The following is a 27,217-nucleotide window of genomic DNA, read 5'->3' as shown; positions in this document are numbered from 1 at the left end:
GATCGCTCGTCTTTCCCGAGAAGATCTTGATCACTCCGTTGTTGATGGCGCCGCCGACGCCCCCTCGCAGAGACCGTTGGTGCACCCCCCGAAGGAGACTCTTCGGCATCCGAGGCAACTATGTTGGCGTCTGATGAAGGTGTGGTCCCAGCAGGTGCTGCTCCTATTTCCAATTCTAGTGCTTGTTTGGCATCCTCCTCCTCTCCTTTGGAGTTGGAGGATTTTGCCACTAGGAAGCGCCGTCGGGTGACAGGTGATGCAGCTCATCCTTCTCTTGATGTAGCTCATCCTTCTCATCCTTCGCCCGAATTAGTGTCAAACGAGTTTGACAGAGCGTTGGAATGGTGCACCGCCGCTCGAATGACTTTCGAGAGCGCAGTGCTTTCCAAACTCTCGATGAAGTCTTTATGAAGTCACCGGTGATGTAAGTCTTTCTTCATTATCTTTTGATTCTGAAAATTACTCTTCGCTCCTTTTAACTCGGAAGTTATTTGCAGGAGTCTCATCGGTAACTTCCACAACCAAGTGGAAGCAGCCTCTAGGCTCAATAGGTTGAGCAATGAAGTTTCCAAGCTTCGGGAAATCTCTCGAAGCTAAAGATGCCGAGATTGCTCGCCTTCGGAAACTAGCTTGGGAGGTTGTAGGAGAAAAGAATTCAATGATCGGTCGTCTTCAGTCGGACTTGGATGATGCCAGGGAGAAGATCCGGCAACTGGAGCGAGCAGTTGGAAAGTCGGGAGCCAAAGGATCTCAAACGTTACCCCAAAGGCAAGCCGTCGTTCCTTTGCCCGAATCCCTTCCAACCGATGTTCGCAGAGCCTCGCGTCTTCAAGTATTTACACAAGAAGCCCTTTGTTGATATGCTGAATGCTTATAACTTGCAAGCATACCGGGATGGTGAGAACGAAGTATGGGAATCAATATTAAGGAAGGATCCTCATTTTGATACGACTCCCTACAAGTGCCGTTTGCCATCCCGAAGTATTTACCGACCCGGGTATTCCTCCTCCCGACCGGACCAAAGATAAGATTGATCCTCCACCTTCCGATCCAGATATTATGCATTATCCGGAAGATTCTCCCGTTTATTCTCCCCCGGAAGGAGTCAATTATGACGAGCCTCGCCTTGAATGCAAGTTTGGTCGAGGACCATACTTCTCCCGGACAAGCTCGGACAAAGAGTATGAAATTGCGGAGGATCTTATGCATACCGAGATATTTTTTGTAATCCTCATTTCTCCTCTTCTTTTCCTTGAATCCACACCAATGGTTGACTCATATGTTTGTTCTAGCAAAGTTGTGTCGATCTTGTATAACTTCTTAATAATCACCGATGATGACTTCTCTTTTTGACCGAAGATTGTATCCAGCTCTTGTAATTGTTTTGATACTGGCCTCTTTCGATCTTTTGAAGAAATAAGAAATTAACTTCATCTTGAACTTTGCTAGCCCCTTGAATCGCTGTTGAATTAGGTCTTAGTTGTTTGAAACAATGCCTTTACTTAAAGATTTCCGGAGAAATACAATAAGTCCGAGAAGGAACTCACCGGTTTTAAACCGATGCCTTTACTTAAGGATTTCCGAGAAATACAATAAGCCCGAGAAGGAACCACGGTAAACGAGCCACAAGATCAGAAAACAAAACCAGAAGGAACACGGTAAACCAGCCACAAGGATTTCCGGAGAAATACAATAAGCCCGAGAAGGAACCACGGGTTTTAAACCGATGTTACTTAAGGATTCCGAGAAATACAATAAGTCCGAGAAGGAACTCACTCGGTTTTAAACCGATGCCTTTACTTAAGGATAATTCAAAAATTCAATAAGTCTTGAAGGAACTTACTCGGGTTTCAAACCGACGCCTTGCAAAAGGAACTCACTCGGATTTTCATCCGATGCCTCGACTTAAGAAGATCCGAAAAAATTCCATAAGTGTTGAAGGACCCACACGGATTTTCATCCGATGCCTTATAGTTGGATCTTGTTCTTGAATGTGGTGTATGATGCCCCCCAATCAAAAGATAATTTGTTGAAAGCCAAAAATTGCATTGATTGAGTTGAAAATGTTTACATCGCGAACAAAATTGAAATCATCATCAAGGATAAAACTTTTTGAGATGCCCGGCATTCCACGACCGATCCAACTCTTTTCGGGTGTTGATGTTCTTCAGCCCGTAAGCTCCTAAACCAACTGGTTTTACAACCATATAAGGTCCTTCCCTGAAGGGTCCAATTTTCTTTGGTGACGCGGGTCGGAAGCTAAGGTGTTTCTCAACACCAAATCTCCGGCTAAGTACCGACGATTCTTCACTCGAGTATTATAATGAGACGCTATCCTTCTTTGATAATGTTGAGTTCGTGCTATTGCCTTTGCCCGAACTTCGTCCAACAGATCAAGACTATCAAGCAGTCCTTGTTCATTTGCTTTTTCCTCGAACTCTCGATCCCGTAATGTCCCCGCCATTATCTCCACCGGTGCCAATGCTTCGGATCCATATGCCAACCTGAATGGAGTTTCTCCCGTGGGTGTTCGAACCGTAGTTCTATAGGCCCACAAGACATTATGAAGTTCTTCGACCCAAGAAGCTTTGTCGCCTTCGAGTCTTCTCTTTATTCCTTCCAAAGAGCGTTCGGATTAGTAACCTCTACCCGTCCATTGCTCGGGGGTATGCCACCGAGGACATACGATGCTCGATCATATATGTTCCGCAAAATTGCTCAAATTGCGGACAATCGAACCGAGTACCATGGTCGATGACGATAATCTTTGGAATCCCAAAGCGATATATGATTGACTCAAGCACGAATTTCTCCACTTTTTTCTCAGAATTGCTGCCTGCACCGGCTTCAACCCATTTCGTGAAGTAATCAATTGCTACTATCGATATTCCCGTCCGCCTGACGCCTTGGTGAATTTGCCCATGATATCAATTCCCCACATCGCAAAGGGAATGGGATCTAGAATTGAAGTCATGGTTTCAGCCGGGCGCTTCGACACCGTAGCATGAATTTGACAGCTTACCACACCGACGAACATATTCCATAGCAGCCTCTTGGACCTTAGGCCAATATAACCCAAGTCTTAGAATTTTGTGAGCCAGGGCTCGTCCACCCATGTGAGCTCCACAAATTCCTTCATGAACCTCACCCAAAGCTGATTTTGCTCCTTCGGGGCCTATACATCTCATAAGGGGTCCAGAATAAGATCTTTTGTATAGTCTCCCATTCTGAATGACAAATCTAGCTGATCGTATCTTGATCAACTTTGCCTCATTTCGGATCCTCGTGTAATTTGTCATCTCTCGATACTCGATTATCGGATCCATCCAAGAACGCTCCGCTTCAATATAAGAAATTTCTTTCTCATGATAACTTGGAAAAGTTATTTCTTCAATATAGACCGAAGGGTCTAGATTCTTTTCTTTGGCATTGGCTAGTCGGGATAGCTCATCCGCCACCGAATTTTCATTCCTCAAAATCTCGAGATATCTTCAAATTCCGAAATTGGTTTTGAAATGCCCGCACTATCTCTTGATATTTCGCAAGCGTGGTTCTTTAATACCATACTCCCCCCGGACTTGGTTGACTATAAGTTGAGAGTCACTATAAATAGTAACATCTGCAATAGACAATGCTTTTGACAACCGAAGTCCAGCTATCGAGCCTCATATTCTCGCTTCGTTATTACTTGCTTCAAATGCAAATCTCAAAGCATATCGAATAATAAATCCCGCTGGACTTTTTAATAGAATTCCAGCTCCCGCTCCATCCTTATTACTCGAACCATCCACATATACCTCCCAAGTGGTTGGTATAATGGGATCCTCGATGGTGGATTCCACCGGTGCAGAGTTTCTACTACAAAATCGGCTAATGCCCGAGCCTTGATTGCGCTCCGGGCTTAAAGCTCACTTGGAACTCGCCGAGTTCAACCGACCAGGACACCATCCTTCCGGATAAATCAGGTTTATTAAGAACTTTACTAAGAGGAAAAGTTGTAAATACCTCAATTGGATGAGCCCGAAAATATGGCCTTAGCTTCCCGGCGGCCATCATGAGAGCCGTGAGCCTCGCTTCTCAATCTGCGAATATCTTGTCTCCGCATCTAGCAACACGTGGCTTACATAGTAAATCGGCCACCGTTTTTTATCTTTTTCACGAACAAGTACCGCACCGACCGCTGAAAGGGACGTCGCTAGATATAGCTGTAATATTTCCCCCTTCTCCGGTCCGGACAAGATCGGTGGTTGTCCAAGTGCTTCTTTTAACTCCTCGAAAGCTTCTCGGCACTCTTCGGTCCATTTTGCTTCCTTGCTGCCCTTCAAGTCTTTGAGTGCCTTGAAGAAAGGCAAACATTTTTCTCCGCACTTGGAGATGAATCGATTCAAAGCAAAGAACTCCCTCGTTAAACACCGCACATCACGAACAGCTTTGGGAGCCTCCATATCAACCAGAGCTTGTATTTTGGCAGGATTAGCCTCAATTCCTCTCTCGTGATACCATGAAGCCCAAAAATTTGCCCGAGGAGACTCCAAAGGCGCACTTTTCGGGTTCAGCTTCATTTGATACTTTCGCAAAGATCGAGAATACCTCACCAAATCTCGCAATATGATTTGCTTTTGTAAAGCTCTTCACTAGCATGTCGTCAACATAAGCTTCAACATTCTTTCCTATCAGATCTTTAAAAATCTTGTTGACGGCCCTCCGATATGTTGCTCCTGCGTTCTTGGCCAAAAGGCATGACCTTATAATAATAGCTTTCACGATCGCCATGAAAGTCAGAACTTTTCATCCTCCTTATTCATAAGGATCCGATTATACCCCGAGTAGGCATCCATGAAACTTAGAGTTTCATATCCTGCAGCCGCATCTATCAAGAGGTCAATCCGAGGCAACGGATAGCAATCTTTAGGGCAAGCCTTGTTAAGATCCGTGTAGTCCGTACACATCCTCCACTTCCCATTCGCCTTTTTACCATTACCACGTTGGCCAACCAAGTTGGGCATTCAATTGGTTCTATGAAACCAGAATTCTTGAGTTTTTCAACTTCACTACGAACGGCTTCATACTTTTCAATGGAGAAATTTCTCCTTTTCTGTATCACTGGTTTCACCTTAGGATCTATCCGAGTTTATGCTCGACAGCCCGATCGATTCCCGGCATGTCTTCAGCAGACCATGCAAATACGTCTTTATTCTCGTTGAAGAAATAACTTCAACTCATCTTTAAATTCCTCCAACTGCTCAGACCCGATATAAGTAATCTTTTTCTCATCCTCGGTACACAGCCTGGATTTGTTCCAGCCTTCTCCACCGGTTCGGGTCTTTGCATCTCTCGCTTCTTCCCGATCGTCTCGAACTTCTATAGGTAGGGCAGTTACCTTCCTCGGGCCCTCCTTGTCTTTTAAATAGGCAACGTAACATTGCCGAGAGATCCTCTGGTCAGAGGAGACTTGACCAATTCCCATATCAGTCGGGAATTTTATCTTCAGGTGTTTTGTCGAAACAATAGCACCTATCTTGGATAAAGATGGTCGCCCGAGGATAATATTGTAAGTCGGCAGCTCCCGAACCACCAAAAAATTGATTCGGACGGTTGTTTCCTTAGGAAAACTTCCAATAGATAAGTCCAACCGGACCGATCCTTCCGCCACCGCAGATGACCCCCGCAAAACCATATAGATGTGTGGATGAAGGTTCCATCAAGTCCCGATCCACCTTCAATTTTTGATACACTTCATAAGAAATTAGGTCACCGGACCCCGTATCAACCAAAACTCTATGCACTTCCCGACGTGCAATCTCTACCTTGATGACTATGGCGTCATCATGAGGTAAACAAACGCCTCTTTCGTCCTCCTCGCTAAAGGTGATAGAATCTTCACCATTCAGCTTTTTTCGCTTCTGTGTCTCTCCGGTTCCGACAAATTTGGATTTTGTTTTCAAACTCCGGAGTGATTCGGGCTCGGTCCCCCGAAGATGGTAAGGATCGGTGACCGAGTAGCTTCAATCACCTCCTTGCCCTTCTTAGACTTCGGAGCCTCCCTTGATCGTTCTGAACTAACCGAACGATCCCTTTTAGGAGCAGCCGGGCTCGTGGCTCCTCCCTCCTTCTCGCTAACAAAATTGGACAAGTGTCCCCGAGATATTAATCTCTCAATATCGCTTCGGATGACGACAATCATTTGTATAATGACCATAGTCCTTGTGGAATCGGCAATACTTTTCTCGATCCCGCCGCTCTCCGGGTTTCAAAAGAATTTTAGGCGGCCACTTCAAGATATTTTTTCTTTTGATGATATTTAAAATATCAGCCCGAGGAACATTCAATGGAGTGTACTCACTTTTACCGGGAGACCTTTGGCGCCAAGCCCGAGATTTTCCAACCCGATCACGGACATTTTTCTTTGGCTTTTGCTTCTCGCTCAGAGCCTTCTGTTCCTTATTGGAGACTTTATTATCTCCTTGGCGCGCATCTAGAATCTCCATGACTTCAGCCCGCTCTCGGCATCTCCGTACCAACTCAAGATAAGTCGCAGTGCATATCCCGTAGTAATAACTCTTGGAGTTTCCGATTAGTGAGTCCCGTGAATAGAGCAGCTTTGGCTACTTGCTCATCCAAATTTTCTATCTCCATCGTTACTTTGTTGAATCTTTTCGTAAACTCTCGATTGATTCGTTTTTTCCTTGTCCGACAAGAAACAAAGTTTCCTCTCGTCTTTTGACCTCGTATTCCACTCGAATCGCCCTCTGAATTTGCGCGCCAATTCATCAAAGTTTACGATCCTTCCGTAGGGGAGGTTCGAAACCACTTTTGTGCCGCTCCAGTTAGAGATGAACCAAAAACCCCGCATAAAATTTCATCGAATTACCCGAAACCGCCATGGTCTCGTTGGTAATAGCCAATGTGAGCTGTTGGATCTCCGAGCCATCGAATGTAGAAAAGGTAGGCAAACGAAAGTTATGGGGAAACCGATATCCCGCAATTGGCTCGGCAAAGGGGGTCTTCCGAATGACCGAGTAAATATCCTCGCTATCCCGCCCTTAGCCAACCGCCCTAATTTCTCATTGATGTTGGCCAATTCCCGACCAACTGGGTCGGGTGATCTTCAGCAATATGATCACGACCTCGATTAACACGATCATCCCGTGCTATCCGATCATCACGAACAGCCCGTCCTTCCCGAACATTCCGCTTGTCGCGAACTGCTCGATCATCGCGAACGGTTCTTCTGACAGTTGGTGAGTGAGTTCTTACCCCTGTATCCAACCTTGTATTTGAATCAGTTGTACTCTCTTGCGGTCTGTCGAACCGATCGTCTCGCCTAGGTTGATCGTCAATCCTCCTAGGTCCTCGGTCTCCTTCACGAAAATTTTGACCGATATTCCGGTCTTCAGCCAATCTTTGATCACGTGGCAACGCACGTCTCCCTGAATCGCGTTGATCAGGTTCTTGTGGTAAAACCACTCGTCTGGTGAGCATGCGGAGTGCTTGGCTCACCTCCAAAAGTTGAATCTTTACCGATCCAATTGATCTTGGAATGTATCAGGAGGATTACGTCCTCCCTGACCACCATCTACCTCGATAGGATTTTGGCTTCCCTGGGGAATATCTGGATTATTCGCTCCAGGGATCTGAACACCGGAATTGCGCTGTGCAGCGGCTGCTGCTGATCTAGTCACCATGGCTTTTCAAGTCGTTTCCCACAGACGGCGCCAAATGATGCGTCCAAAATCTGCTCAGCCCTTAGATCTCCTCGTGATGACCTGCAAAACGAAAGCGTCGATGTGGCCCGACCGCGGGGTTGGGAGTCCACCTCCGAAGGCTAAGTCAGTTGATGAACTTAATCACAAACGGCTCGCTAGAAGCACGAGCTAAGGAATAAAGAATCGGGAAAGGTGATCTAGATCGTAAGCCGCTGATAGTTTACGTCTATCAGTATGTATCTGAACTCTGAGTCTCAGATTGTGTGTTTTCGATCCCCTCACCTCGTATGGTAGTGAGGTTTATATAGAGTGTACCTTCGAACCTCCTTCGTTGGATGCACTTGAGCCTTCTTCGGGTAGTCGTTGGATCTTAACAGTTAGATCCGTTGAGCAATAGACTTCTACTAGTTTGGACTAGTAGAGGACTCCTGAGATAACCCTTTAGGTTATGTGATGATTATCCCTTCGATAATGATTAGCCGCAGCCGTCAATTCGAGTCTGCCATCATTAGGGTAATTACCCTAATCCATAAGTAGGATTAGGGCGTGCTTGTAGCTGAATAAGTTTTCTTCCTCAGCAAGCCATCTTCGGATCCGGTTCGCTCGGGAGCGAGTCGGTTCTCTCCGTCTCGACCGGGGTCGAGGGTCGAACCGGTATGAACCCGGTCTCGATCATAATTTCTCCATATACAAAAAAAAAAAAAAAGATAATAGAAAAAAAAAAAAAAAAAAAAAAAAACACACTCTTTACAAAAAAAAAAAAAAAAAAAAAAAAAAAAGCCACGAAAAAAAAAAAGGGGGGGGGGGAAAAATTAAAAAAAAAAAAAAAAAAAAGAAAAAAAAAAACCCCCCCGGGGGGTGGGGGTGGGGAGAAAAAAAAATAAAGAAAAAAAAAAAAAAAACTCACAATATTGGTAATCATAGACGCAATATATCTTTCTATATCAATGGTATCCTATTGTGTGCATTAATCAATTTAAATAGTTACATTTTATTGTAATCATATCATACATTGTATTTTCTTGTAAATTCTGATATTTTTATGTTAGAAAGTATGCTGTAATATCATTACTTCTATTTTAAATAAACAATGCACACAATGAAATAAAATTGAAATATTACTTTCATTTTGGTATAATTTTCTTTCTTATCTTTACTATATTTTTTCTAGTTATTCGTTGGTTTCGCACAAAGTAGTTAAGTTTTTGGGTAAGTTTTTTATTATCTCTTAATTCATATTAGGTTATACGTACACAAAGATTATCGATGTTTGATGGTAGAGTATTCAACTTTAAGTATTATTAGAGCATTGTTAATCATTAATTTTCATATTTTCAATATTTTAATGGTCATAGAGAAGTATAGAGAAGTTACACACTTCATTACTTTAATGTTAGAACATGCACATATTACTTAGAGTTATATGAAATTTATTTTAAATTTAAAATTTCTTTTTATATTAGCTTCATCATATCAAATCTTATAAAACTCAAATTTGTGGCCCCCAATAATGGATAAGGATTACTTATAATAGATCTTTGATCTTGAAATTCACCTTGATGTTAAAAGTTTTGGGAATACAATCATAAAAGAAAAATAAACATTTAATCAAGATGAAAGAAAAATCATGATTTTCCTTTGTCATTATCTCCATAAAAGGTTGAAAGATAAATATTTAACTGTGAAAGATCCATTTGAGTTGTGAAATAATTTAAAAGAAATGTATGATCATCAAAGACAATAATCTTACATAGAACTTGCCATGAAAAGATGCACCTAACATTGCAAAATTTTAAAACTGTAAGTGAATACAATTCTACAGTTTTTAAAATTAATTATCAATTAAAATTATCAAAAGAAAATATTACTGATGGTAACTTACTAGAAAAAAGAAAATATATATATATATATATATATATATATATATATATATATATATATATATATATATATATATATATATATATATTCAAATTTTCATGTTTCAAATTTGCTATTACAATAACAATATTGTGAAAAGAGTTTTAAGAAATGTTATAAATTAATCATATGCATCCTGGTGACTGAGATCATCAGTTAGAAGTTATATGTTTTGGTATTATTTCTTTGGGGGTTATGGGTGACTATAGTCAATATGATTTATCTACTCCAGGTAGGATTATCATATTTTGAGTGTCATACAATTCTTTTAAATTATTCCACAACTCAAGTAGATATTTCATTGTTAAATATTTAGCTTTCAACCCTTCATGGAAATTATGGCAATGAAAAATTATTGCATTCACCTTATCCTGATTGGATGCTTCTTTTTCTTTTATAATCGTATTCCCAAGACCTTTAACATCAAGGTGAATTTCATACGTCAAAGACTCATAATAAGTAATTCTTGTTCATTATATCGAAGGCCGCAAATTTCGAGTTTCATAAAATTTGACAAAGTGCAAGCAAGTATAAAAGAACAATAAAAATCTAAATAAATTTAATATAACAACACTAAGTAATATATATGTATTTTATGAATCTTTATAGTTACAACATGTTCTAATATTGAAGTAATGAACTACATAACTTTTCTCTAACCATTAAAACATTAAAAACATGAAAGCTAATGATGAAGGAGGGTCTTATAACTCCCTTTATTGAGAAACTTGAAGAAGAATACCCTAAAAAGTTGAAAGATAATTGTAAACCATAATGAGACATTTCTTTTGATTTTGCTTCTATTGATATTTTCCTATTTGATCCATTAAATATTCATTCTTGAATTTTGGAACCTTTATTTCCTTAATTAATTGTTGAACTGTTTGTTTTGCTCTTGATTATGGATTTTTGTGTCTTATTTATTGTTGATAGTGTAATTGAGATCTTGTGGCTGTGGATCAAACCCACGGGTTATCGAGGCGGGTCCGATATCATCGGGTGGGTTGTGACAACATTTCTCAAGGTTGAGCCTCATCTGATAGGCTCTTAATACATCAATAATGTCTGCTAAGTATGTCAGATGGTATCCCTTGGCTGCACTCTTGACCAACATGTCGTTTATGTAGACCTTCAAGTTTCATCCTATCTATGTCTTGAATATCTTGTCACTACTCTTTGATAGGTAGCCTTAATATCTTCAGACCAAATGGCATCACTATATAATAATGGCTTTCCCAATCCATCATGAAGGAGGTGTAGATTTTGTCCCTAGGGTTTCATGAGAATCTAGTTATAGCCCACGTAAGCATCTATGAAATTTAGAACTTCTTGGGCATGCCTCATTGAGGTCTGTGCAGTCGGAGCACATCCTCCACTTGCCATTTGCCTTCTTCACCATAACCATATTTTCTAGCCATGTTGGGTATTCAATAAGTTGAATGAATCCCAACTTCTCTAACTTCTCCACTTCTGCCGGGATAGCCTCATCCCTCTCGGTCGAGAAGTTCCTTCTTCTTTGTATGATTGGGTTGGCATCCTTGTAAATCCAAAGGCTATGCTCGGCCATCAAAAAATAATTCCCGGCATGTCCTTTGCCGACCAAGTTAATACATTAGCTTTCTCCTGGAGAAAAGTTGTAACAATCCCTGTATTTCTAACCCGGATCCATATTGCAAGTCCAATAACCCATAGGTCAAGCCGGATTAAGTTGTGGAGTATCCGGATTGAAGTCCATGATCCATACCTTGAACCCATGGATCTAGATTCTCTTGATGAAGAACCAGCCTTGCTGAAAAAGTGGAGTTCTAGTCAAGGTCAACAGGTGTTTGAAGATGTCCGGAATGAAGGTAAGACCTCCCCCATGTGTTGTTTAGGGTTAGGTTGAGGTTGGGAATCAACCCCTTGAGCAAAGCACTTATGTACTCAAAGTACTAGGGGGCGGTTGCTTAAGGTGATTGATTGGGCCAATCAATCGCCCCAAGCAACCTCGAGGGTTTGCTTGCGGGATTTTGCCCTAATTTGCCCACTTTCCTCTATAAATAGCAAACCTTGTGTTTTTAATTCATTTTTATATTCGAGATTATTGCTATGGATAGTTAGGAGGTAGAAGATACGTGTTGGAAGGTGAGGAAAGCATGGATTGTGATCTGGATCTTTTCCCCTCGTCTGTTTGCAAATCTAGTTGAGGTAAGTGAATCCCCTTCACTTCATTCTCTTCCTTCATCTTTGGAATGATGTAGATCCATCTCCTTTATGTTGGGGTAACCTAGTTGTGTTTAGTTCTATTCCTTAATCAATGTGTTTGAGAAGATCCTGTCCGAAAACGAATCCCTGCGTTCAAATAAAGGATGAATCTAATCAAGAAAGATGATTTGGGTTATGGATCTATGTTAATTTTAGGTTACTGATTTGCACCTTTGTTATAGACGTGTTAAGACTGAAATCTGGATTAAGATCATCCCAAAACCGGATTAAAATTGGATGATCAAAAGTCTGAATTTCGGAGTTGGAAGAATGTCTGTAATGGGGGCAGTCGCTTGACCCAAGACCGGCCCAAGCGACCGGTTGGGTCACAGTGATTGTGTGTGATTTGTGTTTGCTTTGATTTGACTCATGACTCTTGTATATTCTTATAACCCTATGTTTAGGTGTTCTCTGAGTCTACTGAAGGTCTTGTAATTGTAGTTTGGTTGCATTCTAGTAAGCTTTTACTTCATTATAGGTAAGGATACACTTTCTTGTTTATATGCAATGACATGTATGTGATGAATCAGTTGTTTCCTATATTATTCATTAATCATGTACCTTGCTATAGTTGTTTAATTTATTTTAATACTATTATATACATGATGTTTGTGATGTATTTATATAATGTCTCACTTCATGATTTTGAATGAATGGTTATGATATGATCCTGAATGATGTGATGTAGTTGTGATGGAAAGGGAAACCAATTGGGTATTTTTGCTTGAGATATCAAATGGCTGTGGTATGGGACACATGCTCATTGATGCCTCTAGCACTATCATGACTGCTGGATGACATACCTAGGGAGTCTAGAATTGCATACCTAGGTACCCTACATGCTATTACCCTTTCGGGAGGGGAATTGAAGCCGAATGACCCGTGACAATGGTGACGTGACTATGTTTCATCCTACAACGATAACCGGTTTGTGCTAAAATTCAGTGGTACACTGTTGATCATGCAATGGTAAGGTTGCATATGTTAGGGTTGGGTTCATTGACTTCCAAGGAGCGGCCCAAGTGTCGTGAGGAGTCATGAGAGCATTCTGCCCTAATAATATGTGGATGACCATAGGGTTAGGGAGTGGAGTCCAACAATGGTAGCTAGTCCGTGAGGGTTCTCATTCCTAGGTTGCGAATGATACATAACCGAGTTGGTTGGCACCATAGGAGAAGTATCTGGACTTCATTTGTATGTTACCAGTATGACATTGCATTGGATTAGAAACCCCAACATGCTCAAGTACTCATTGCCAATGGTCGTGGTAAGAGAGTGTCGACTTAAACCCTAGCATGGATGCCTGATGAGGACTTTACCCATTTACCCAGGATCCCAATAGAGGTAATCAGTCTATGAGGGATTAGAGTGACTAGACCTACCAGATGAGGGTTGGTGTTATATATTAAAGCATGTCAACTATCTAGAGACTTGCATAGTTAGATTTTAGTAGCATTCATATTATTGTATATCATTCATATCATATATGCATTGTTGATTGTGTTGACATATGTATGAGAAATGTGTTATTCTTACTGAGTTTGTTAGAACTCATTCCTTTCTTTGTATGTTATATTAAACTATACAAATGGTTTCACGTCCTCGGAAATTGGAGAGAATTCGTAAGATCGAACCCTCTCGTATGAAGAAGATGTGGCACCATCAGTGGGAGATGGAGATAGCTTCCATGAAGCCTCCTGTGGATGCTTGGAGTGCGCATGGAGCACCCATTGATGGTCGAAGGAGGTAGATTGCTACGATATTTTGAGGGTCGTATGGAGAAAAACTAGAGAACCCCCTCTCTTGCTATTCATGAAGAACACTGATGAGCACATTTATGTGTGAAATCTTAGGGCATAATGCATGCATGTTACACACTTAAAGTGGGGCTACCTTGGGTTTTATGTTGTTTTTGCAGATTTTAGGACTTTTTAATATTTAAGCAAATATTTAAAGTTTTGGGTATGAACCATGCAATTTTACACGTCAAGAGGTCCATTCAAATTCTCAAATGCAAAAATGGGCCTAACCTGGAGCATGATGGGCTAAAGATGTGATTATGGGCCAACTCCAAAATATTTAAGAGATAAAGAAGCCAAATTTGATTTACGGCTGAGATTATAAATTATCAATCAAATCTACAGAGATATTATTGAGAGCATCCAAATGGGGAAAATAGTCCTTGCATATCTCAATATATTATTTCCTATTTGTGATTTGATTAAAGAAAGAAAAAGAGGAAAAAGAATTATATTCAAATAAGGAAGAAGGAAAAATCCCGTTTTTGAATGTCTTTATTCAATTTCGATCAAGCCCTTCATCGAACGGTCATTTGGTGTCCGATTGAGCTGATTTTTGGAGGAGAGCTTCAAGACTTCTTGATCCTAAAATCCAACGGTGGAATTATGCATTTTATCTCTCTAAGTCAGTCCGATTAGTACGTCAAAACCCTAATTGGTTGAGTCAGATAGAAACCCTGAGTTTGATTCAAATTCTGTCAAGATTCATATCCCATGTAAACCCTATAAAAGGAGACATACTCCATCATGGGAGAACGTGTTTTAGACTTAGTAGAAGCAATATTTCTTCTCTCTTTAGTTTATTTAGGATTTTTCTAGTTTTCTTTCCTTGCATTTGTGAGATTTAAATTTCTAGATTGAATGTTTAGGTTTAATTTTTCTATGTCATGCAATTCAAGTTCAAGTTTCAAGTTTTAAGATTTGTTTTTCTCTGGGGTCTAGAAATTGCAGATCTAGAATTCTAGATCTAGATCTGGTTGTTAGGGTTGGTTGAGGTTTGAATCATTTGTTCAATTCGCTAGTAAGTAACCTTCTTTAATAATCTTCTCTCCTCTCTCCATTCCCGCTTTTATCTACCCATTCATATTCTTAATTTAGGATATACTTTCAGCATTTATTTATTGTTCTCCCTTCCCCTAGGTCCTTTATCAGAGATGCCTACAGTCGTGCCTCTCTTTGGTTAAGGTTTCCCTTTCCTTTTATTACTCCGTTATTTATTTTCAGCATTTATTTATTATTCTCCCTTCCCTTGGGTCCTTGATCAGAGATGTCTATAGTCGTGCCTCTTTTTGGTTTAGGTTTCCCTTTCCTTTTATTGCTTTGATTATTTATTTTCTGCAATTTCTTTTTCTCTAATATTCCATTCTCCCGATCAGTGGACTGTAAGCTACGGCAAAGGGTCCACGGTCAAAGTCATTATAATTATAATCTCTTTCCCTAGATCCAAAGCTGACACTCGGATCACTTTCCTTTTATTTTTATTTATTTATTATTTGCATTTTTTTCTGCCTTTATTAATTATGCGTTGATTATGTTTGCTTTAATTTTTGTTTCAATTCAATCGCATTAGATGTATGGATTAGGACCGTTTGTTTAGTTTAATTAAGTAATTAACAAATTTTAATCATTGCACTCTCACATTATCATTAAAAGTTAATTCTAAAGTGGCATATCTCCTTGAGATCGACCTGTTAGCTACATGATACTATGCGCTTGCGGTCACAAGCAAACACTATTTAGCTTTATAGAAAGATACTGGAAAGAAGATTATTTAGTCTATTTTGATTGCTTCCGCTGAACTTAATTTTACTTTTGAACATTGATTCTTTCTTTGATTCTTTCATTGGAGTATTTGGACTCCTATAATCCTTTTGATTATTTATTTGAACTTGCTCTTGGTCTTGATTATCTATTTCTTGCATTATTATTATTTGATCCTGTGATGGATAGCACCCACGGGTTGTCGGGTGGGTGACCGAGACCGGCGAGTGGGGTGTGACAAAAACAGCTAGCTTCTACTTAAACTCTTCACTCTGCTTTGATACTATGATGATTTTTTGGGTAGGATCTTGGTATTTAGCAACATCCTCTCAAGCTTTTCCACTAACTCCACCTTTTAGAGCTAGTCTTCATCTTGGTCATCTCTGACTTCAATCATCATAGTTATCCTAGCACTAGGCGCTCAAGGTTGGTTCCTCATAAAATTTAGATAGCAGACTAATCTCTAATCTGCTCTAAACTCTTTGTAGGATCATATGACGAGGGGAGACGATGACAACCAATGCACCCAATGTCAACCCACCCAAGATCATGTCATAGGCCAACAAGTTTCGGACGACCATAAATGTTGTCAGGATCATCGCCTACATAGAGTGCACTCCTACAGAGAGGTCCAATTTCACTATCCCTTCCACTACTATAGTGAACCTAGCAAATCCATATAAATGGGTGTTGTGGGGAACCAAAACATTTTCCTCTATCTTCAATTGCCTAAATGCTTCAAGGGGTATCAGGTCAACAGAGAAACGTGTATCCACCAATACTTTATTCTTGACATGGTTAGCTACTTTAACTTTGATGATCAAGGCATCGTCATTGGGAGTCTTCACATCCACAAAGTCCTTGACCAAAATTGATATTGACTCGCACTGGCTGAATCAAGAGTTTGTAGATGCTTCCACCACACCAACACTCCTAGCTTTGCGTTTGGCTTGCCTTGTTGAGCATCGTCATCGGGAGTCTTCACATCCACAAAGTCCTTGACCAAAATTGATGTTGACTCGCACTGGCTGAATCAAGAGTTTGTAGATGCTTCCACCACACCAACACTCCTAGCTTTGCGTTTGGCTTGCCTTGTTGACTTTGGATTTAGTCTTCCCAAAATGCCTTAGATCTTGGGAAACTCATCTTCTTCCATATGATCTTTTCCCTTGCTTTGCTTCTTCTTTGGGATCTCTGCGAGGACTAATCCTAACTCCTAGACCTTCTTTTTTGGTGGGGACCGATCTTTAGGCCGGTTTGCCTTCTTGGCATAATTGTGAACCCCTAGGTGACTAGCTGATCAATTGTTATTTTGAGGGTCCTACAATTGTTGATGTCATGACCCTTGTCTTTGTGAAAATGGCAGAACTTTGATAAATCTTTTATGTTCTCTAGCCGAGAGTACAACTTCTCAAGGTTCTTCAGCAAGCATTGTCCTCGGATTTGCATTAGGACAATAGACCAGGACTTGTTCAAGGGAGTGAAATCGTTATCATCATCCTCCTCGACCATTTTTGCCTTCCAATTTGGTCTACCTCTTCAGTCTCTCCTTCCTCATAAACATTTGAAACTCTCCTCATTATGATTTTTGGACAATTTTGCTATCTTTTTCTCGTCCTTAAATCACTCCAATGGGCTTTGATCACTTCTTCCATTGTTGCCATCTAGTAACAATGGTCTAGCAACTCTGGTAGGTTAGCAGGCTTCTTCTTGACCAAAGAAGCAATGAGCCTCTAGTTGGTAATTCCTCTCATTAGGGCATTAAACACCACCTTGTTGTCCAAGTCTTTGATGTGAACGGAGACTTTGTTTAAACGTGCAACAAAGTTTTGGATAGACTCGTTTTGGCACTAACTCAAAGCTAGTAGGTTGTCTTCTATCTTCTCTTTCTTTTTCCTATTCTGGAATTTGGTGATGAAGGCTCTCTCAGCCTACTCGAAGTTATGGATGGAATTTTCTGGAGATGGGAGAACCAAGTTGTAGCCAGTTCCTTTAATGATGCCAAGAATGCATGACACTGAATGGCATATCCACCACCATTGATGATCATTAATGAGTTGAAATGATTTATTTGTACAAGGGGCCACTGCTCGCATTGAACATGGAGAACATTAGGGTCTGGAGCTTGAGGTAGAGGCATGTCCATGATTTCGGGGAAGTAAGGTTGTTGGTTTAGGACAAAATACATGTCCTCGACGTCTTTCTTGTCCAGGAACTTGAGACTCTTATCCAACTCATTTAGTCTCATATGGAGTTAGGTATCCTCCTGGTTTGGATATCTTCAAGGATGATGCCAAGAACTTCCTCCTCAATTTCGTGGGAGTTTTATGCTCCTGCATTCTTTCACCTTGTTGGGTTTCTCCTTCCTTTAGTTTTTTTGCTACATTCAACAGCCTTTTAGACTTGGGGGAGAGCTCTCAAACATTGCTTGGAGCAAAGTTTTGGCCCTCCAACTGCCGTGCAACCTCTAGCCTTCCATCAAGATGCTAAAAAACTCAAATATGGTCATTTTTTTCACCAGTCCTCTTCCTGATGCCTCTTTTCCTCTTCTTGCTCTTGATAGGTTCTTATAGAATTAGTAGTTCTATAGTCGATTCACACACCTCAAACTACTGCATTAAATCTTGAGGAAAGGAAATGTATAGGCTAACAACAAAAGGAGGAGTTGGTTGTTGGTTTTGAGAAGTTGCTTGGCCCATGTGCAAGGCTACTATTTGAAGGAGGCTCCCCTTTTCGAGGAGATGTTTCTCTAGAGCTAGGATTTTCCGCTTGTCAACAAGATCAACAAGGTTGACCTCTTGTACTTGTAGAGCTTCTTTTATTTGACCCCTAGAGTATACTCGCAGCTCCTCACGTTGGTGAACATGTGCGAACATGTGTAGGATCCACAAGAAGCTGGTGGTCCTCCATTTTGCATTCTTCTTGGCTATTCTATGGATCCCACTTTCTCTAGATGAGTTTTGTTATACCCATTCTCCAGTGGTCCTCCAATCATGATTTTCACAAGAAAGGGTTTGGAAACTAGGGTAATGCTAAAATGAAGAGGAGGAAAATTATGAAAGGAGAAGGAACTTAAAGAAGGGAATAGGCTTTGTGAATGCATGTTTCATAAAACGGTGCCAAAATGTTTTCCTAAATCTGACCCCTTCGTGTGAACTATGGTTGACCCACTAGCTGGTTCAACTATCTGTTCACAAAGAAAAAGTGAGTGTGGGCCGACTCGAGGGTTGGTCAACCATTTCTAAAGCCCAAGTAAAATTTAGGAACAACATTGCCCCAAGGCCGAGGACTTAGACTACTATTAGCAGGATGAACAATAAAGCTTAAGTGAGTAAATGCGCATTACAAGATATTGTCGTCGGTGGGGGGGGGTATTTATAGCTGAATATGAGTCTTCTGTGGTGGTTGGATTGTCCAACTCTTCTGAGGATGACATGTGGCTAGTAGGGATGTGACCCTTCTAACGAGTCTATGCTTGACATTGGAGTGGTCGTGGAGGCTAATGTGATAGATCCAAACCTGCTCATCCGACAATTCGGCTAGAATAGTGCCCCAGGCAGATATGTGTAAGGTCAATGGATCTCCTGGCAGGTACAAATGTCAGGCCTTGAGGCATGTGAAATCGTCCTGCATTATCTTCCCCCAAGGACAAGGTCGACCCCTTTGTCCCGTCATCAATATGTTAGCCCTCAAGGGATCAAAAGTCCTTCAACGTCTCAACACAGATGATTAAGGCAGGGCTCACCGAGATCATGACTTTGCGAGCCCTTGCCACTAGGGGTTGAGACTTGTCGGCTCTTCAACACCTTCTCGAGGTCAACCTTCCTAGTAGTGCTACTTGGGCTTGTTTTGGAGTTCGGTTTATCCAAGTCAATGCCTTGCAAGGGTAGAGCCAGGATTCAACGTTTGTTTTTTTTTGGGGGGGGGGGGGGTGTGCAATGTTGACATTTCACACTAGAAAAGGGCCAAAAGGCCCCCTTCAAAAAAAAAAAAAAAAAAAAAAAAAAAAAAAAAAAGGAGCAAGAAAAGGCCTAAAATGGGCTTATTTTAACTTTTTAAGAAATTTTAGAAGGGGGGGGGGGGTCGGCCTAAGGGAGTTTCACCCATGATGCCTTGGCTAAATTTGGCATAACATGCCCAAACGACAAGATCCATGACCTGTATAAATTTTAATTTGAAAGCAACTATTATGGTTTGGTAACGGGTAAATAATGTGATTGAATACCAATTGAACTCAATCCAAACCATTAGTACAAATCCATAGTCAACACCACTCTAGAACGCACCAAACTGAAACTAGACTCAAACCCATATTTCGAATAGTGTTCTCAACTTAAAATTGCCCTAGACTGAAGGACTAGTGCCCCTAGATGGAGCCTTAGCTCAAGAATTTGAACACGTGGCTACAAACTACAGTGTTGGGGGTTCAAATCCCTCCTCACCCACAACCAATTCAAAAGGAAAGGGGAAGGACCTTTCCTTTACCCATGGGAGTACAAAAATCATGATTCGGGTAATGGGCCCAAATCTATGGAATTTTTTTTGGGTAGAATGTCCAAATAAAATGGCTTTATTATTTATTTTTTTTTGGTTTGCCAACCCCTGTTTTATAAACCGGTGGTTCGATCCGCGTCGCACACCTGGCTGTGGTGGGTGAGTCTCCCAGTGAGAATTTTTTGCATCCACAAAGATTCGATATCGGAACCTTGCTTAAGCGAACCAAGCTGCTTACCACTTGGACCAAGCCTGTTGTTAAAATGGCCTTATTATTTCTTATTTAAAATTTTGAATTATTAAATATAGTATGGTCAGCCGAGCACGGGTAGAATAGAAGAGAAGGCACAACCAACGGAGGTTGGTCCAAGTGGTAAGCAACTTGGTCCGCTTAAGTAAGATTCCGGTATCGAAACCTTGTGGATGCAAAAATTCCTCGCTGGAAGACTCACCCACCACAGCTAGGTGTACGACCCGGATCGAACATCGGATTAGTCAAGACAAAGCCTTGGAACCGGGTTGGCCAAAAAAAAAAAAAAGAGGAGAGAAGGCACTAAGTATGAGTAGAAAATGTACTCGTCGTCATTAATATATTTGCACACCATAATCATGGCCTAGGGAGGACTAACACCTCTAGTGGGATCTTTTTATTGGGGATAGGGACTGCGAACCTAACCATTGGATGAGTCTCACCTAAAACAACACAACCGAAAAGCTTTCCATTTTCCTTGTTTACCATTTCTTTTCTACGTTAACCATTTTAAATTATTATTAGGTATGATCGCATCACTTGTGCGTTATAGCTGTCAGCGTCATGATTGACTAATTAATGCATGTGCTGAAATATTTTTCTTTCTTTTAGCGAGTGATTAGTGATTTCGTAAAAGGAGAAATTAGCGATCGGTGATTGCATGCGCAAGAAATAATTACATTATCCTTTCTTTAGGTCAATAGTAATTAAATTATCAGGGGATTTTTTTTCCTATCCAAATGAAAAATATATCTTTTTTTAAGACTTTATTAAATTAGGAAATTTAAAAGTAACTTTTCCGTACCAATAACGTCTTTATAAAAAACAGAGTGGAAAATTTCTTAAAAAAAAAAAAATTATATAAAATCTAAGTGTAAATTGTTTGATTGTTTAAAATGAAAAAGTTAAAGAAAAATTTTCTTAAATTAAGTAAACTTGTCTGGTGAGGTGACAATTTTCCCGCTCAAGTCTTTTCAAAACTCTATAAAATGTATAGAAATTTGTGGTAAAATAAAACATAAGAGCCACGATTAACACTTTTCAATAAAATTCCTTCATTTTCTTTTCTTCTCTTTCATCCCACTACATACGGGGCTGACATTTTTTATTTATTTTTTTTTTTCACCTCACATTTGCAAACAAACGCAGCTTTATTGATAAATGTTGTACAAGACTTCAAGACTTCAAGACTTCCCTTTCACATAAATTGCGAATAAAGGAGTGAATTCAGGTCCGGCTGTCAAAGAGTTCAATGACATGCTTCTTCTTCTTCTTTCTTTCCCTCTTTGGTTTTTTTGGGGAGAGGGAGGGGGTTGCAGGGGTTCAAAGGGTTTCCTGTACTAATTAGCTACACTGTTTGTTTCTCTAAAAATAAAGAAAAGAAACAAGTCTCAAAGGTTTGATATAACTGAAAAATATCATGAAGAGTTGGTTCCATAGGGTAGTCATTTGGTTCAGATTGGTCGCAAATCAGGCTCACCACCTTAGAATGGTTTGATTGCACTACAATTCACACCAAACCTATTTGAACTGTTCAATAGAAACCCAAGTGGATGGCCAAAGTTTCCTCAACTGTACTTGAATCGTTGCAAAAAATAGCAAAAACTACATTGCCTTTAAGGTCAGGATACCAATACCTCCTTGCCTAAAAATTGAATGAAAGAGGCATCGTAATTAAGGCTCTTTTTTTATCAATTTTCATTCTCTTTAATGCCTATTTAAAAGAAATGAGTACAATAATTCATTTTTGGTTAAAAATAAAAAATAGTTTGATAATTTTTATTGAGAATAAATTATGAAAAGTAAGTTGGTGGTCAAAATGAAAAATTGTTGGAAAATGATAATAACCTCCTTCTGCATGGTGTCGCTTTCCTGTTCTCTTTGTACGCATACTCAACTTTGCTGGGTCGAATACACCTTAACTAGTTTATAAAAAAAATAAAAACGAATACTCCTTAACTCTTACAAGTGAATTCTTCAAATCCGGATCATCATATTCCACCACTGCAAAATCAAATTGCAAGATTCAATCTTTTTCACAATCAAATCTGAAATTCCTATTGCGAATCATGTTCTAATATAATATTACGAAGATCTTTGAGGATCTCGCACTGTAATGGAAATTCCAAAACTAGGAACCTAGAGGATTTCTAATTAATTTAGGTCGACCCAATTGGAATTTGAAGAAAACTTGACAATATCGACGAAAATAATCATGAATTGATTGGAGAATTTACCTTTCATTTTCTAGATACAATTTCTGATTTCCTCAACTAAAGTTTCGTAGTGCATGTGGACCTTTAACACCACAATGACCACTTGCAAGCAGAGTGTTACGGATACAGATAAAATAGCACTGAATCGGGTCTGACCGCGGTCGGGTCATAGATTCCAATTGGGAGCGGTTTAACCATGGTCAAGATTTGCCAAAAGTTTGAACCATACAATTATGCGGGGAAGAAGGAACCTTACGGTTGAGGAGATGAGCATGATCCCGTGGAATTCGGGATATTTGATCGAGTTATAAATAATAACTCCCATTATACGGAGTGAGGCGATCGTGTTAATCATGATAACTGCCACTATCTATGAAAAAGAGGTAAAACCCTAAGATCGAACGGCCATCAAGAGGAGGAATGAACGAATCCAACAGTTGAGAATCAAATGTAAAACCTATTTAAACAAGAGAGTTACGCACAATGAAGGTATTCAATTCAACCTCTGTAACTTATCCGAGCTTTGTGGTCAGTTCCATTATTGACTTAGTCTTCGGAGGTGGGGTCCCAACCCCACGGTCAAGCCACATCTAATACTATTTTGCAGGACATTCCCTAAAGATCGAAAGGCTGAGTAGATTTTGGACTCATCATTTGGTGCCATCTATGGGAAATGATTTGAAAAATCATCGTGGATACAAGATCTACTACGCTAAGGAATCATAATATACCCCCTCCTCTGGAAGGAAACCCTCCTGAAGGAAATCGTGTTCCTGACGGAGAGATTCACGAAGATGAAGCATTGGCTAGAGGTGAATGCCTGAACAACCCGAATAACCTCCAAGAACAGATGAATTAGATGTAGATCCAATTTCTGGAGATGCAACAAATACTTTGGATGATGGCCAGGCGCTTGGGAGCACCTAGACATCCTAATCTCCATGATCGGGAAGAAACTCAAGGGCGAGCACGAAGGGCCAGGATACGACTTTCCCCAATTCGAGGACGTTCCCCTCAGAGAAAAGACAACAAATGGAATGCTAGAACTTCAGGCATGATCCTCGAGGAGATCGAGAAGATCGACCGGGAGCAAGAAGAACTGGGGAATTGCCCTGAAGAGATGAACAGAATGTTTAAGATCGGGCATAGGGGAGTCGAACCGGGACTCTAACTAAACTTGAACGAGGGGTTTGCACGCATACAACTTCATCCCAACGTTCGGGACGGGATAGTGTTCGATCATATGGTATTCGGGGAGTACAAATCGATCGAGAGCTAGTAGACATTAATAAAAAATTGGGACAACTCATGAGGGGTAGGAGGACTGATGATATATACTCAATCAATAGGAAAACTCCATTTGTGGACGCCATTTCCAGGTATGAGTTCCCCCATAATTTCAGACTCCCAACATTCTCCCCGTTTGACGGATCAGGAGATCCAATTGCCCATATAAGTTACTACCAACAAACCATGGTTGTTGCTGGTAATTCGGATGAAATTATGTGTAGAGTGTTCGGGTCATCACTGACAGGGGCAGCACAAAAGTGGTTCTCGAACCTACCTTCAGGTAGAATCGGTGATTTTGAAGAATTGGCCCGAAAATTCATAGGTCGGTTCCAAAGTGGGATCCATACTAAGAAGACCAAGGAAACGTTGTTCACTGTAAACCAAAGAAGGAACAAGTCTATTTGGGACTACTTGCAAAGATACAACAAAGCTACAATGGAGATGGAGAATTTGGATGAACAAGTAGCGAAGACTGCTCTTTTCACAGGCTTCACCAACAGACAACTCTTGGAATTGTTGCTTCAAGATATGCTTGCCACCTATCCCGAACTAGTACAGAGGTGTCAAAAACAAGCTGAGGTGATAGAGATCCTTGACGCTCGGCAAGGAGAGATGAAGTCAACCAATAAAGAGCAAAAGGCATTTGAAAAAGGCTGGGTTGAAGGTGCCAAACAATGATCGAGGCTGAAAAGTACGTTCGGGATGGAGGCAACGTTTTTCCGACCATACGGAGTACACACCATTGAATACTCCGTGGTAGAAATCTTAATGCAAATCAAAGATCAGGATATCCTGAAGTGGCCACTGAAGATGATTGCCAAACCAGGAGAAAGGAATATGGAAAAGTATTGTCGTTTCCATAAGGATTATGGACATTATATGAACGAATGCAGACATATGAAAGCAAACATTGAAAGGTTAATATGCCAAGGGCATTTGTCCAACTTCATGAAAGGACGAGGTGATGATCGAGAAAGAAGAGCAACTGGTGAGAAAAGAAGGGATTCGAAAAGCAAAGATCGTCGGGCTGAAGCTCCCCAATCCAAGAAGGGAAAGGAAATTGTAGGAGCCAGCTAATCTCCAATCCTTACCATATTCGGGGGCCCAGAGCCTGAATCCCTCATAAAATTGAAAGCTAAATCTAAGTTTGTGGGTTCAAGAGAGGCACAAAAAAGAAAAAGACCGAATGTGAAGGAGAGTATCACATTCAATGAAGAAGATGAGAGAGGTGTATTCACACCCCCATGACGTTGCGATCGTGATCAAGGTCGAAATTGGCCGTCGGGAGGTACATAGAGTATTGGTAGATACAGGATCATCTGTAGATCTTTTATCATATGATGCATACGAAAAACTAAAGATGGAGGAGGATTTGCTGAAGCTTTCTTCTACTCATTTGTATGGATTTGTTGGATCGTCATCAATTGCAGAGGGATCAATGCAACTGGACCTGAAAATTGGAAATTTCCCCAAAGAAACCACTGTTTGGGTAAACTTTTTGGTCGTTCGAGAGCTGCCAACGTACAATGTGATACTCGGAAGGCCATCCCTTAATTGGGGGCAGTAGTGTCGACCAAACATATGAAGATCAAATTCCCTACTGATAAGGGGATAGGAGAGGTAACTTCTGATAAAAAAACATCCCAACAATGTTATGTTTTGTACTTGAAAGACAAGGCTAGGCCCAGAAAGACTATAGCCCTATTAATTGAGGTTCGTGATGAATGGGATGAAGACGTGATGTAGAGGCCCGAACCTGTAGAAAAGCTAGAACGAATCCAATTGGATTATGAGGATACAGAAAGAACAACCTTTATTGGGTCTGAACAAGCAAGAGCCTTCAAGGAAGAATTGAAGAGTTTCCTTAGAAAAAACATTGATGTGTTTACATGGTCAGCTGATGATATGCCTGGCATAGACCAATTAGTTGCAGAGCACAAGCTATGTATAGATCCAAAAGCCAAACCTGTAATACAAAGAAGAAGAAATTTCTCAGTTGAGAAGCACGAAGCTATCAAGGACAAGGTCAAAAAGTTGAAGGGTTCGGGGTTCATCCAACCAATCGAGTGTCCAACTTGGTTAGCCAATGTTGTAATGGTTAAGAAGTCAAATGGGAAATGGAGGATGTGTACCGATTACACAAACCTCAACAAGGCGTGCCCAAAGGATTGCTACCCTTTGCCCCGAATAGATCTCCTGATTGATGCAACGGCTGGTTATGAAACTCTAAGTTTCATGGACACCTATTCGGGCTACAACTAGATCCTGATGAACGTACGGGATGAAAAGTTTACAGCGTTCATGACCGATTGTGAAAGCTTCTAGTATAAAGTCATGTCGTTCGGGTTGAAGAATGCAGGAGCAACATACCAGAGAGTTGTGAACAAATATTCAAGGGTCTAATTGGGAAGAATATGGAAGCTTAGGTGGATGACATGCTGGTGAAGAGCCTTCGGCTTTCGGGACATATAGCTGATTTGATAGAAGTTTTTTCTGTCTTAAGGAAGTATCAAATGAGGCTGAACCCCAAAAAGTGCGCCTTCGGGGTGTCGTCGGGTAAGTTTCTGGGTTTCATGGTCTCTCAACGAGGGATTGAGACAAATCCAGTCAAGATACATGCCTTGATTGATATGGAGCCTCCAAAGACTATTCAGGACGTACAATGCTTAACGGGTAGAGTTGCAACTTTGAACCGATTTATAGCACAATCGGGAGAAAAGTGTCTACCTTTCTCCAAAGCTTTGAAGGATATTAAAGGGAGCAAGGAAGCACGATGGACAGAAGAATGTCAAGCAGTGTTCAAGAACTTGAAGATGATGCTTGGGAAGCCACCCCTGTTATCCCGACCAGAGAAAGGAGAGCCTTTATAAGTCTATTTAGCAACTTCGCTTTCAACCGTCAGAGCAGTTCTTATTTGGGAGAAGGAGAAAAAATAGTGGCCAATCTACTAAGTCAATCACGTTGTGAAACCCAGCCCTATCCTAACCCTGACCCTGACCCGAACCCTTGATGTGTGTAGGTCCGAAGACCCGGAGTGGTGGAAGAAGAGACTTGTGGGCCCTCGTAGTTGAAGACTTGGTGTATGATTCGGAGCCCATGGATATTGACAATGAAGCCCCTTACTTGGATACACTATCAGTGTTCAGTGAGAAACTGCACCTAGAAGAGGGGAAGCTTAGTTGAAGTGTTTGACGCACTTCCAGTCTTGTTTCGAAGGTATTTCTCTACTCTAGACTTGTTAATTGACTTGTAGGAGAAAACCCAACCCAATTCGGACTCGTATAGCCTTTCATTTCCCTGATTCAAGCATGTTGTCCATGCTTGGTCGACTGGGCCAGTCGACCAAAGGTTGTACAAATCCGAAAAAAATATGCTTTTTGGATATTCCTCTCTCTATTAAAGTGTTTCTCGTGTTTTGAACCCTATTCCACATTTCTAACATGCTGAGAACGTGGGGAGAGCTTCCCGAAGCACCTCCTTGGTAGTGGTGAAGATTATTCCCTTCCAATCATTGCCAATCATTGTTCCTGTCTCCAT

The sequence above is a fragment of the Hakea prostrata genome, chromosome 7 (genome assembly GCF_041222555.1).
Source record: "Hakea prostrata isolate BN-2017 chromosome 7, UWA_Hpros_2, whole genome shotgun sequence".
Classification (NCBI taxonomy): domain Eukaryota; kingdom Viridiplantae; phylum Streptophyta; class Magnoliopsida; order Proteales; family Proteaceae; genus Hakea; species Hakea prostrata.
The sequence above is the reverse complement of the archived record's forward strand: the minus strand, read 5'-3'. Positions refer to the sequence as shown.